General features: G+C 41.4%; 1 long non-coding RNA gene and 1 pseudogene across 1 annotated transcript; both read left to right on the top strand.

Annotated features, from left to right (window-relative positions):
- Window positions 1-440: 440 nt before the first annotated feature.
- On the top strand, window positions 441-12,943 carry LOC110221018 (uncharacterized). Its single transcript, XR_013483810.1, has 2 exons — window positions 441-968; window positions 10,953-12,943. It is a non-coding gene; the product is annotated as an uncharacterized LOC110221018 (long non-coding RNA).
- On the top strand, window positions 5,543-10,946 carry LOC144455331 (vacuolar protein sorting-associated protein 29 pseudogene; annotated as a pseudogene).
- Window positions 12,944-14,887: the final 1,944 nt, after the last annotated feature.

Genomic DNA, 14,887 nt, shown 5'->3' with positions numbered 1-14,887 from the left:
GATTTCCCACTCTCCCACACTTCACATAAAAAAAAGTTGCCAAGTCTTCTAGATTTTACCTCCATAACATCTTTCAAAACCACCCAATTCTCTACTCACAAAGCCACCATGCTACTTCAAGCCTTCATTGCTTGTGTGTGTGAATGCAGAGCAACTCCATTTTGAGAACTGCTCCATTTTATTCACACATATATGTACTCTCCTATTAGTTCTTAGAATGCAAGTAACCTAAAATAGGACATGTCCAGGTATCTTGTGCAACCACTTTTGAGATACAGCCTAGCCTCTTGCATCATGTCATGCAGAAATCCCTAATCCTGAAACTCTGTTAATAGGGCTTTTGCCCCAGACCCACCTCCAGCGCCAGCAACAGGGATCCTGACCAATCAACTCCACTCCTCTCCCGCCTTATAAAAATATTGCTCCCTCCCTGAACCATATTACTCTACCCAAGCAGGGGAGCCACCCTCGCTGGTGAACTGTATAAACCTTGCATTGCTTTACAAATTTGCGTTTCGATTATTCAACTCTCCACACCTCTCTCCTGGACCACTGCGATGACCGCCTAATTGGTCTCCCAGCCCCCTTTAATGCATCCTCTACACAGCTGCCCACGCGAGGAAATAGGGGGTCTCACTCGGTGTGCTTCTGCCCTTCTATGGACCTATAGTTGTCCACGTTATCTCCTCCTATAGAATGTAGTTTGTTTGAAGGCGGAGGCTATTTCAATTTCTGTCTTTGTAGCCCTGGTGCCTTGTGATTTTTCCTAAAGCGAAGATCTCACCGAGTCACTTCCCTACTCAGTAAACTCATCAGTGTTGGCTGTTTTAATTAGTTGCTGCTGAGATCCTCTCTCAAACCCCGCCCGTTTCCTATTATAAACGAAAGTAAGAAGCCCAGGCTACCAGTTCCTTGATCTGCAGGCATGGCGAGAGGCAGTAGTCGGATGGATTTTGTGCGCCTGGCAGGTAGGAGAGATGGGTTTAGCCGGATGAACAGGAGAGGAGAGAGCACACAGGATTGGAGGAGGGCGCGGGGTTTTCTGGGCTTTAGGTGCAGCCCCCGTCTTGGGTCCAGAGAGGTTTGGAAATGTGCAGAATCGTCCCCCTCTACTCACGTCCCCTTCCCCTCTTCCTCCTCCCCCGCTCCTCTCTGATTCTTCGCCTCTGGGGCATCCACGGGACAGACCGTTGGGTTTGGGGAGTTAGGATTCAATACAGACACTCCGGGAGGGCTGACCGAGTTAGTTGCAGAATGGGTCGGTGAGCTCCTCCTGCCCCCTGTCCTCGCTTAGTCCCCGGGTCTCCCACGTGGGCTCTGAGAGACCTAAGGGATGGAGAGACCTAAGGGATCGCCCAGTCCTACCTCTTCATGTGGCGTTGGAGGAAACTGAGGCCCAGAGAGGGGACGAGATTGTTAAAATAACTCACACAGGCAGCAGAACCAGGAATGGAATCTGAGTCCTTTTCTTCCTTTCTCAGAGTCAAGGCCCTAGGAATGAGCCAGGAGAGTAGTCTGAGTGTGCCTCATGAGGACGCTGGGTTCCAGTAGTTCTGTTGGAAGACTTACTCTCCCCAGCCCCTCACCCTCCATCCTCTGCTAGCACATGCCACCATCCCTCCCTCCCCCACACCAACCCACATAACTTCCTCTATTTTGTTGTGCATTTCCACCCCAACCCCAGTGACTCAGAATACTCAGTTCTGGGAAGGCTTCTTTTGTTTATCTGATTCTAGCGAACATTTATAGCACTCTCATCCCAATAAGATTCAAATCCTTCCCAAACCTCTCTTTCCATACTCAGAAGTGAACACTTTACTTACTTACCTCCACTACTTTCACAGTGTAATGTCTTACAATAGAAGCACTGAATTTGGAGTCAGAAGATGGAGGTTCAAAGTCCCAGATAAGCTATTTGAGAGCCCTGTGACCTCTGGCCAAGGGGTGCATCCTCCTAGAGACATATCTGAAAAATCAGGAGACCGGATTAGAGGCACTCTAAAGCCCTTCCCAGCTCTAAGTCAATGAATCTGATGCTTCCTCATTTTCCAGATGAAGATATTTGTGAGTCAGAGTGGCCACAAGACGTGTGGGAATCGCCATTCTGGTCTACCACACTGAAGTAGATGCCTTAGGACTTCAGGTCCAGGTCCTTTTCTGTAGGTCCATTTCACACCAAAAACACATTTGCTAGCCATCAGTCAGGCCTTTACTGACCCTCTAAGACTGGTTCAGAGTGGTGGCCTCAAAGCCAAGAGGATCTGAATTCAAGTCTTTCCAGTGACATATGCTGACTGTGACCCTGGACAACTCACCTAACCACTCCATAATCTGGACAATTTTTAAGACTATAAATTGCGGAGAAGATGCAGGGAAAGAGGGAGGGAGCATGGAGCAGAGTAGGGAGGAGCACTGAAGGGCATTCATGCTGTAAGAGGCTGTGGCCTCTGAATAGGGGCTCTCTCCTGTATGTGATACTGTTCTGCAGAGGACGTCCCCATTACATGCAGGAAGACACAAGGACAGTGTCAGCACTTAGGATGGCGCTAAAGGGAATACTTTGTCAGGACTTTACAAAGAGGCAGTACAGAGCAGCGGGGAGAACACTGCACTTGGATCTGAAAGACATGGGTTTCAGTCCTGGCTCTACACATCAGGAGCTGTTTGGCAAATCCCCCAACCCCTCTGGGCCTCAGTGTCCCCATCTGTACAACAAGGAGTTGGACTGGATGGGCTCTTTCTTTAAAGGTCTGATTCTGTGGTTTCTGGAAGGCCTATGATTTCATCCATCTCCAGCCTTGCAGGCCCTTCACCCTTAGGTAGACAGTCTTTCAGAGACTTTCTGTAGCTGGAAACAGTCCTCCCCTGGTTTCCAGTTCTCTGGGGATGACCTTCTTGTCACTTAGCCAGGCTGGTCTTCAGGGAAGAGGCACATAGCCCTTTCTAGGCCCATGGGCAAAGAATTTTTATGTTGGTGCTCTTTGAGAAGCCATCATGGTCATCTCCATGCTGAAATTGGAGAATTCTGCAGAATTTAGAAGAGGAATGTTAATAAAGATGGTCCTAATGCTAGCCTGTGTTTTACTTTGAAGAGCACTTTTACCCATACATACAATCTCATGGGATTTGCACAACAGTCCTGTGAGGCAGTTAACAAATATACTCATAAGCCCATTTCCCAGATATAGAAACTGAAGATCAGGGAAGTTGAGGGACTTGGCCAAGGTCACATAGTGGGTTCATGAGGGAGCCAGCACTAGAAGTCAGTCTTTCCAAGTCTTCCTGCTCTCCCAGGCTGCCTCTGCTGTGTGCTGAGGAAGAACTAGGGCAATAAAAGTGACAGCCTGGGAGACCCAGCAGGTCACTGATGCCAGACAGCCAGCTCCAATGAAGGCAGTGTTGGAACAAAGTGAGCCAGCTGCTCCTCTGACTCAGCTGATGCCCCTGGGCAAGTCATTGTCACTCTCTAGGCCTCAGTTTTCCAGTCTGGAACATGGGAGGGATGAGATCTGCTCCTTAGTAGTTTTAGGAGAATGAATGAGACTATTTATGCTCAACAACACTCAGGTGCCCTTTTGAAGGAAGGAGGCTATATAGTCCTGCTTTCCCCTAGCTCTAGGATACGTGGGGTCATGTCCACTGCCCTCTGCCCAAGTGAGTTACCTGGGATGCCAATTTACAGTTGCTGAAAGAGAAGAGGCAAGGCCTCTTACTGCATCACTCTCCAAGTGGACCAAGATGTGGCTTACTATAGGTGAGAGGTGATATAGGACAGGGATGATGATTGTGTTAGGGAAATACATTTTCCCAGTGGCACCTGCATAGCATCTCCTGTGGGTACCTGGATATTGTTAAGTTATAACTGTCCTGAGAGACCAAAGCCTGAATCAGAAGGGGATAAAGTAGGGGCAGCTAGGTGGCGAAGTGGATAGAATACCGGCCCTGAAGTCGGGAGGACCTGAGTTCAAATCCAGCCTCAGACCAAACACTTGACTCTTACTAGCAGTGTGACCTTGGGCAAGTCCTTAACCCCAATTGCCTAAAAAAAAAAAATTAAAAAGAGAAGCGGCCGAAGTCTGGAGAATTTTCACAGTTCAAGGAAGTATGAAGAGGGGAGAACATCAGAGGATAAAAGTAATTATAATTGTAAGAATTGGCTATCATGAGGGCAGGGGCTGGCTTTTACCTTTCTTTCTAGCCCCAGTGCTTAGCATGACCTGGATGAAGTTCTTGCAAAGGAAACTGAAGAGGATTGGACAGATAGGAAGAAAACCAGCATCTAGGTTTTCTAGAGAGAAGAGAATATCTAGTAGGAGTGTAATGAGCAGTGTCAAAGTCTGCAGAGAGCTCGAGAAGGATGAAGTTTCAATAAATGAACTCTAACCCTGATTATTCCAACAGTCTTCACTTTCCGAAAACTTTTCCTTTAGACTGAATGTCTTCTGCTGTAGTATTAGCCTGTTTCTTCTTAGTCTGATCTCTTTGGACAGGACAGCCCTACTTCGTAGAACAGCATAGTTCCTTATTCAGTAAATATTTGTTGATGATGATGGCTTGTTCTTTTTGTATAAGAACCCTTAAAAATATTAAATTGACGTGAGTTTTGATGGTTCCATAAAGCTGAACCTTTCCTTACAGGTCTCCCTCTTCTCCTGTCGGAACTTTGCATCACTTTTGTTATTTGCTTCTGAAAATTTTCAATTTCTCTGAAATTGTGAATCCCACTAGAAATAGAACTCCCACTACAGTGGGAGAATTGCAGACCTATGTCATTTTTTCAAACTGAAACAGCAATAGTAGAGTTGAAATAGTATTCCTATGTCTACTGCTGTTTGCATTATAATGAGGGGATGTTCTATTGTGAACTTCTCTGGGAAAGGAAGACATGATTTGCCTTGAAAACTGTAATGGCCCATTTAGTGCAGGCCTGGAAGATAGCAGAGGGAGAGTAAGCCAGGGTGAAGATTGAGCTGAGTTTTAATTCCCCATAGAACCAGGAATACCACACACCTTCCTTGGTTAGAGATATTTCCTGGGAATGGTCTGTTTGCACCTAAAAATATGCATAGTCATATTGGGACAGACATTTCACAATTGCTAGCAAAGTATGTAATAAGTCAGATTATTCAAGGGATTATTAATAGTTTGAATTGAATTATGGAATTCTTATCTTAAGAAATCATGTACCCTTAGACAAGAATGCATTTTTTAAAGAGATTGTTATTCCAATTATAACACTTGTGATGTCACTGAGATTTAATTAAAAATGCACATTTCAGAAGAGGTGATGGTAGCCTAATCCAACCTTACTAGAAAATATTGATTTTTTTTTAGTGTATTTTTTCAAGTTTTCCACACCGCATCCTATGAATGATCTAAAGCTTGACTGAGTTGTATCTTTTAGAAAAGTCTATTAATACTAGAATTATGACTTTTAAAAAACAGTATTTGTCTTATTTAAAAATGTGTTGTAGAAAGAGGCAGTGGTGGTGGCTGCTGTGGCACATCTCCCCCTGATGCAACAGTCTGCCAGCTAAGTTAAAAAAAACACCAAAAATTGCTGATGCCTAGAAAAATTCAGCACATTCTCTGCACTGGAAACTTGCACCAAAGAAAGTCTCTAAAGACTCTAGCTGGAGATGTCCACATTGTTAGAGGAGACTTTGATGAGAATCTGAATAATTCAGAACAGAAGGTTGTGACTGTTGGGCAGTTCAAAAATGGTTTGAGCTATGGGCATCAAGTTATTCCACAGGGCCATATAACCAACCAGCTTAGCATTGCTACAAAGGCAGTTTGTGGACATTCTCTTGTCAGCACACACACATACACACACACACACACACACACAAATTTGAGGCCTTTGAACATGAAAATTAATTCTATGTTAGTCCAGGATCTTCCACTGGATCCTATAATGCTCTGGAAAGAAGTATGATTCCTTCATTTGTATTGATAGATATCCAGGCTTCTACAGCTGTCACTTCTGTGTATCAGCTAATTGGCAATGATGTGAAAGTAGAACAGATTGAATATAAAAAATCCTTAAACAGGCAATCTTGGTGATTATTTTTTTGCTGTGTGAGAAGTAAGAAATGGGAGGCAGAGCCAAGATGTTGGAGTGAAAACAGTGACTTGCTTGAGCTCTCCCCCAAACCCTTCCAAATACCTACAAAAAATAGCTCTAAACAAATTCTAAAGCAACAGAACCCACAAAAAGACAAGGTGAAACAAATTTCCAGTGCAAGACAACCTGGATGGTTGATCAGAAATGTATATTGTGCTGGGCTGGGAGAGGAACACAGTTTGATGTGGGCGTTTAGCCTGCAGCAAACCTGGAGGAAACCTCAGAGGACTGAATCACAGGCAGCTGTGGCAGTTTCCAGACTTCTCAACCCACAAACGCTAAAGACAACTTAGAAAGTCAGTGGGAAAAGTCTGTTTCTGTGGTGAGAGAGAGAAGCATGGTGGTCTTAGCTCCAGTTGCTGAGCAAGGCCCTAGGGTGGCAGCTGCCTCCTGAGCTTCTGGCCCACAGACTGAGGGGGAGTCGAGTGGTTGATCAGAGGGGATTGCAGGGATCTCTCTGCTGGTGTAGGATTCTCTTGCTTTGGCTGTGCTTGGATCTGGGTCACAGTCTGGGTGGCTGTCCTGTGGTGAAGAGGAGTGCTGGCATGGTGGAGCTTGTAGTGGCTGTGAGAGTACATCCTCCTCACAGTTCCAAGACAGAGGGGAGTGCTTGTCATCACTCATAGACCAGAGCACAGGCCAGGAAAGGAGTAAACACCTTGCCCCTTATCATACCACCTTGGAAGACCTGAAAATGTGTAGGTCCCTAGAAGAATCTCTGAAAACAGTTACACAAAGCCCCTGAAGCTTGGGACAGTACATTCTCTACATTGGAAACAGACCCCTACCTTAACAAAGAGTTTATAACTCAAGTAATTGGCCAGCATCATGAGCAAGCAGTGCAAAAAGAGTTAGACTATGTTATCTAACTTTGGTGACAAAGAAGATCAAAACATACAACCAGAAGAAGACAATGAAACCAAAGTTCCTACATCCAAAGCCTCCAAGAAAAATATGAATTGGTCCCAGGCCATGGAAGAGCTCAAAAAGGATTTTGAGAAGCAAGTAAAAGAAGTAGAGGAATGTGAGAGTGATGCTAAAGGAGACCCCCCAAAAAATACTGAAGAAAATACACCTTAAAAAATAGCCTAAGCCAAATGGCCAAAGAGGTCCAAAAAGCCAATGAGGACAAGAATGCCCTAAAAGGCAAAATTGGTCGAATGGAAAAGTCCAAAAGCTTACTGAAGAAAATACTTCCTTAAAAATTAGAATGGAGCAATTGGGAGCTAGGGGCAATTTCAGAAATCAAGGTACTGTAACACTAATTCAAAAGAATGAAAAAATAGAAGAGAATATGAAATATTCCATTGGAAAAACAACTGACCTGGAAAATAGATCCAGAAGAGAGAACTTAAAAATTATTGGACTATCTGAAAGCCATGGTCAAAAAAAAAATGCCTAGACATCATCTTTCAAGAAATTATCAAGGAAAACTGCCCTGATATTTTAGAACCAGAGGGCAAAATAGAAATGGAAAGCATCCACAGATCACCTCCTGAAAGAGATCCCCGAAGGAAAACTCCTAGGAATATTGTAGCCAAATTCCAGAATTCCCAGGTCAAGGACAAAATATTGCAGGCAGCCAGAAAGAAACAATTCAAGTATTGTGGAAACACAATGAGAGGATAACACAAGATTTAGCAGCTTCTACATTAAGGGTCCAGAGGGCATGGAGTATGATATTCTGGAGGGCAAAGTAGATAGGACTACAACCAAGAATCACCTACCCAGCAAAACTGAGTGTAATCCTTCAGGGTTAAATCCTTCAGGTAAAAAATGGTTATTCAATGAAACAGGGGACTTTCAAGCATTCCTGAGGAAAAGACCAGAGCTGAACATAAAATTTGGCTTTCAAATATAAGACTCAAGTGAAACATGGAAGAGGTAAAGAGGAAAGAGAACTCATAAGAGACTTATTAAGGTTGAACTGTTTATATTCTGCATGGAAAGATGATATTTGTAACTCATGAGTTCTTTGTCAGTATGAGTGTAGTGGGAGGGAAAAAATGCTCTATACACTGCCCCACCTAGCTGCCCTATGTGCAGGGGATTTCTGACAAGCCTGTCTGTGCTTTTGGATTCTCCCCTTAGTTATCTGTATTCCCCTGTATCTGTTCTGTGTTTGTGTCTCTGTGTTGTGGGAGTGAGGGTCTGTGTGTAATCTGACACCCTGTAAGGTTTAAAATGCAGCCAGCCAGCAAGAGTAGCATCTAAGAGCTGCTGCTGGACTTTGGAATGCCACTTTCTTTCTCTCCCCTTCTCCCCCCATGATTACATCAGCCGCAGAGAACTGGGTAACAGGTGAGAGAGAGAGAGAGAGAAATCCCTTATTATTTAGGTTACTAAGGCCTTGCAAGGACTTATGACGCTATCAGAAGAATTATCTCAAAACTCAGGTATCAACAACCCTATAACAGGATGGTTAGAATCATCCTGTTGGATGAAGGGCAAATGGAAGGGAATGGCGGTCTCCATCATAACTCCCTAATCGTGGTAGCTGGAGTTTTAATGGCAGTAGTGTGGTCCATGATTGTTTGTATGAAGGGCCTGGTGCAAAGACCTATCGAGACCCTGCTTACAAATGGGGGGATGCCAGTTCAGTACAAGCAGGATAATCTATTATTTTATTATTTATTTTTAATTTTTATCTTATTTATTTTTTAATTTTTAATTTTTAAAATTAATTTATTTTGATTTATCAACAATTACATCTTTAAGGTTTTGAGTTTTAAATTTTTCTCCCCCTCCTTCCCCCCCTCCCTCCCTAAGATGGCATGCAATCTCATATAGGCTATACATATGCATTCCTATTAAACATATTTTCATGTAAGTGATGTTGTAAGTAAGAATTAGAACCAATAGGAGGAACCCCCAGAAAGAGGAAACAAAACACAACAGAAGAAAAAAAATAGCAAATAGTATGCCTCTATCTGCATTCAAACTCCATAGTTCTTTCTTTGGATGTGGGTAATATTTTCCCTTAGGAGGCCTTTGGAGAGGTCTTAGATCCTTGTATTGTTGGGAAGGGTTAAGTTTATCAATATTAGTCATCCCACAACGTGGTTGTTAGTGTGTACAATGTTCTCCTGGTTCTGCTCACTTCACTCAGCATCAGACCATCCAAGACGTTCCAGGTTTTTCTGAAGTCTGCTTGCTCCTCATTTCTTACAGCACAATAGTATTCCATTACATTCATGTACCACAACTTGTTCAGCCATTCTCCAATTGATGGGCATCCTCTCAATTTCCTTTTCTTTGCCACCACAAAAAGAGCTGCTATAAATATTTTTGTACATATTTTTTTTTGTACATATTTTCCCCATTTGTCTGATCTCTCTGGGATACAGCCCTAGAAGTGCTATTGCTGGGTCAAAGGGTATGCATACTTTTATAGCCCTTAGGGCACAGTCCCAAATTGCGCTCCAAAATGGTTGGATCATCTCACAACTCCGCCAACAATGCATTAGTGTTTCAATTTTCCCACATCTTCTCCAACATTGATCATTTTCCTGTTTTGTCATGTTGGCGGGATAATCTATTCTTAATGAAGGAAGGAGACCAATTGGAAGAAGCTTGTGCACTCAACCTAGAGAAGTTTGAAGGTTATGGAAATATAAAAACCGAGAGAAAGAAAGAGGGAGGATTGTGAGAAGTAAGAAGTGGTTATATTTCCTTATAAGGAAATTAGGAGGAAGTAGCTCTGGGTGAGGATTTTTAAGAACCAGCTAAAACCGGGTGAAACTGATTGTGTGGTTAAAGAGGCTGAAAGTAAGACAAAGCTCATAGCTTGGCTGAAGTGGGAAGCTCACTAAGTCTATGAATATTATCTTTTGTGTGTGTGGGGAGGTAGGATTAACACAATTCTAGGCACACTGTTGTATGTAGTGAGGGGGAATTACATACCAAGGGGAATTTTGTAGTAGGCATTTTGGGAAGTCTGTGAAGTATGCTGACTTCTAACAATGAAAGTCAGCTAGGAGGGACTTTTGACCCAGGAATAGAGATATGAGGTTTGCTGTTGCTTCTGTAGTGTGTGTGCTCGTTTTGAGTTCCATATCAACTTCCTGTAGGAACGTATTAAAGGTTTCAACTCCTTTACTCATCCTGAATCTATCTAAATTATTATGTCTTCTTGGGCAACAAAGGATCTTCCCATCGGTTCCATTCCCTTGTTTGAATCAAGTAATTAAGCATTCAGAAGCCACAAACTTGTGACATTTTTAAAGTATTATGCATTAAAAACTAACATCTTATTTGGTTATATGTAATTTGTTACAACCTTATTGTAAATGATAAGAATGTGTTTAGTTAATAGAACATGATTGCTAAGGAATAACTTGTACCATCTGATAAAAGGATGCATGTAAAAAAAGTTTAGATCTGTAAATATCTTCAATAGTAACATTCAAACTTTTGTTACTAACAGTGCATGAATACAAGAGTTCCAGACTGACTCATTGTATACATTACTCTCCTCTTTGTACTGTGATAAACATTTATCTTTCACTTCAAAAAAAAAAGGTGTTGCATAGGTAAGTGGGGAAATCCTTTGAACCATAGGTCTGTATTTTAGTTTCCCACAGATATGCTGGTTCAAAATTATTATTATGCTAATTGATTTAGCTCTTTTTAAAAAAAATCCACTTTTTCACATATAGAGGAAAATGCTTTTTAAAAACTTCTTTTAAGTATCAGGTCGAAACTTTTTCTTGACAGTATAACCCCCAAAAGGAAACAGTAAAGATTTAATTTCCATGAAAGAAGTCTTTTGGGGCCCCATTCTGCTACTGGTTGCAATGACTGTTGATCTTTTTCTGTTTTCTAGCTGGTCAGCAGCAAGAGAAGTCAGAAAAGCATTATCCAGGCAGTGACCACCTTCAGCCTTTGCCACCACACCATGTTTCTCCTCTTCAGGAAGAAGCAACCATGGCTGAACATGTTCAGATTCACCCGTAACCACCTCGTGCCTCAACTTTATACAGTGTTGGTTCATTTTTTTTGTTTATTTAAAAAGGAAGACTAAAGTGGTTTAAGAAATTAAATTCAAAATGCTCTATTTCTTGCCTTTATCTGTAGTATCATCAAAAGAATAATTGTAATTTTGTTTCTAGCAATATTTTAAGGCAATCTTTATTATGCCCTGAAAAATGTGAGGGGAGAGGTTCCTAAAAACCTAGTTCAGTTCCTGAGTCCATTTCCTAAAGACATATCTTAGTTCTTGGAAGATAAGATCTCATTAAAAACAGCAACAACAAAAATAGGTGCAGCAGTAGCAGCACCAGCACCAGCTGCACCAGCTCTCAAACCATATTACAATGTGGTAGTCACCAAAAAAATATGATGCTGGCTAAGAAATAGAGTGGTGGATCAGTGGAATAGCAAATGTATACAAGACACAATAGTGAATGACTATGGTAACCTAGTGTTTGATAAACCGAAAGATCCAAACTTTTGAGACAAGAAATCACGTTTTTGACAAAAATTGCTGGAAAACAGGCAGAAACTAGATATAGACCAGCATCTCACATTGTATACTAAGATAAGGTCAAAATGGGCACGTGATTTAGAAATATAGGGTGCTATCATAACTAAATTAGGGGAGCATGGAATAGTTTACCTGTCAGATCTATGTATGAGGGAAGAATTTATAATCAAATAAAAAATAGAGAGCATTATGGGATATAAAATGGATAATTTTGATTATGTTAAATTAAAAGTTTTTGTATAAAGAAATCCAATGCAGCCAAGAGTTGAAGGAAAGCAGGAAACTGGGAAAAACATTTATGGCAAGTTTCTCTGCAAAAGGCTTCATTTCTCAAAGATAAAGAGAACTGAGTCAATTTTACTAAAATACAAGCCATTCCCCAATCGATAAATGGTCAAAGGATATGAACATGCAGTTTTCAGACAAAGAAATCAAAGCTTTCTATAGTCATATGAAAAAAATGTTCTAAACTGAATTTGAGAAGTATAAATTTAAACAACTCTGAGCTACCACCTCGTACTTTATCTTACTGACTATTGTAACAGAAAAGGAAAATGGCAAATGTTGGAGGCATGTGGAAAAGTTGGGACACTAATGCACTGTTGGTGAAGTTGTGAACTGATCCAACCATTTTGGAAAGCAATTTGGAACTATTACCAAAGGATTATAAAATTGTGCATACCCTTTGACCTAGCAATGCTGCTTCTACATCTGTATCCCAAAGATATCAACAGAAAAAGGGCTTATGTGTACAAAATTATTTATATCAGCTCTGTTTGTGGTGGCAAAGAATTGGAAACTAGGTGATGCCTATCAACTGGAGAATGGCCGAACCAGTTGTGATATATGCTCGTGATGGAATACTACTCTGCTATAAGAAATGATGAGCAGGATGATTTCAGAAAAACCTGGGAAGACATATATGAATTGATGCAAAGTGAAGTGAGCAGAGCCAGGAGATGGTTGTGCACAGTGACGGTAATATTGTACGATGATCAACTGTGAATGACTTAGATATTCTCAGCAACACAATTTTACAAGACAGTTCCAAAGGACTTGTGATGAAAAATGCTGTCCACCTCCTGAGAAGGAACTGATGGAGTCTGAATGTAGATAGAAGAATACAGACATCATAGCTCAGAAATATGGAGGGTTCCATTCCAGACCACTGCAATGAAGTGAATGCTAGAATTAAACACGTCACACAATTTTTTTGGTTTCCCAGTACATATAACAGTTGTTTGTACCATACTGTAGTCTGTTAAGTGTGCTAATGCCCCCCCAAAACCCTATGTAAATACCTCAATTAAAAATACCATTGCTAACTACCATCTGAGCCTTCAGTGTTTCATAATCTTTTTTGCTGGTGGAGGGTCTTACCTTGATGTTCATGGCCACTGACAGATAAGAGGAGTGGTTGCTGATGGTTGGGGTGGGTATGGCAGTTTCTTAAAATAAAACAACAATGAAGTTTGCCACATCAGTTGACTCTTCCTTTCACTTGAACACTTCAAGGCTGTTGTAGGGTTATTAATTGGCATAATTTCAATATTGTTGTGTCTCTGAGAATAGGGAAGCTGGAGGTGGGAAGGGCTGGTTGGTGGAGCACACAGAACATTTATTAAGTTCAGCCCTTAATATGGGTACAGGTGTTGGCACCCCAGAGCAATTGCAATGGTAGCATCAAAGATCCCTGATCACAGAACATGTAACAGATATAACAATAATGAAATCGTTTGAAGTATTGAGAGAATTACCAAAGGGTGACACAGAGACGTGATGTGAATATGTGCTGTTGAAAAATGGCATTGATAGGCTTGCTTGATGTAGGGTTGCCACAAACCTTCAATTTGTAAACAACACAGTATCTGGGGCAGCTAGGTGGTGCAGTGGATAGAGCTCTGGCCTTGAAGTCAGGAGGACATGAGTTCAAATCCAGTCTCAGACACATGACACTTACCAGCTGGGTGACCCTGGGCAAGTCGCTTAACCCTGTTTGCCTCACCAAAAAGCAAAAAAAAAAAAATACAGTATCTGTGAAGCACCATAAAGGGAAGTGTAATAAAACAAGGTATGCTGGTATTTTTTTTAACTTTATTTTTCTTGTTGTTGATCTGTGTTCTCTTTTGCAACATAGATAATACAGAAATGTATTTAGCATGACTACACATGTATAATTATATCAATGTGCTTGCCTTGTCAAGGAAAGGGGAAGGGTGGGAGCAAGGCAAGGGATCTGGAATTCAAAGATTATAAAAAATGAGAGGCAGCTAGATGGTGCAGTGGATAGAGCACCAGCCCTGGAGTCAGGAGGACCTTGAATTCAAATCCAGCCTCAGACACATGACACTTACTAGCTGCGTGACTCTGGGCAAGTCACTTAACCCCAATTGCTTCACCAAAAAAAATTTCAAAAAAATGAAGGTTAAATTGTGCTTTTATGTGCAAATTAAAAAAATAAAATAAAAGTGTTCAGAAGATAACAACAGTAGTTGTGAATCAGCAACCTGTTCACAGAATTCCAGAACTGACTTAGAACACATGTACATAGCTGCAACTCTAGATGATCAAGAACGTGGCTTTTAAAATGAACTGCCATGATCTGTACAACGCTGTATTGTTTGTATACCAAACAGATTGATTTGTGCTTTCCTTGGACTACTTAACAATGAATAATTGCTTTTGAAAACAAAGTGAAAGAGACACAGATTCAAGCATTAGCTAAATTCTGTTGTGTATGAGTTTCTTTTCTTCTTTGGACATGCATTGTAAAAAGTCATATTCTCCAGTGTAATGTTTGTTAGAAATGTAAGAAAACGGTTCCAAAACAGAAGAAAAAAATAGCAAATAGTATGCTTCGATCTGCATTCAAACTCCATAGTTCTTTCTTTGGATGTGGATAGGATTTTCCATCATGAGACCTTTGGAGATGTCTTAGGTCCTTGTACTGCTGAAAAGAGCTAAGATGTTGCTGTTAGTGTGTACAAAGTTCTCCTGTTTTTTTTTCTTCTGTTTTGTTTCCTCTTTCTGATGATTCCTCTTGTTGATTCTTTTTTTTTTTCTGGCTAGGCAATGGGGTTCAGTGACTCGCCTAGGGTCACACACTAGTAAGTGTCAAGTGTCTGAGGCCAGATGTGAACTGAGGTCCTCCTGACTCCTGGGGCAGTGCTCTATCCACTGGGCCACCTAGCTGCCCCTCTCCTATTGGTTCTAATTCTTCCTTACAACATCACTAATGTGAAAACCTATATCAAATTGCTTGCTGTCTTGGGGAG

Source organism: Phascolarctos cinereus, unplaced genomic scaffold (assembly GCF_003287225.1).
Source record: "Phascolarctos cinereus isolate Bilbo 61053 unplaced genomic scaffold, phaCin_HiC Scaffold_9;HRSCAF=440, whole genome shotgun sequence".
Lineage (NCBI taxonomy): Eukaryota > Metazoa > Chordata > Mammalia > Diprotodontia > Phascolarctidae > Phascolarctos > Phascolarctos cinereus.
The sequence above is the reverse complement of the archived record's forward strand: the minus strand, read 5'-3'. Positions and strand labels throughout refer to the sequence as shown.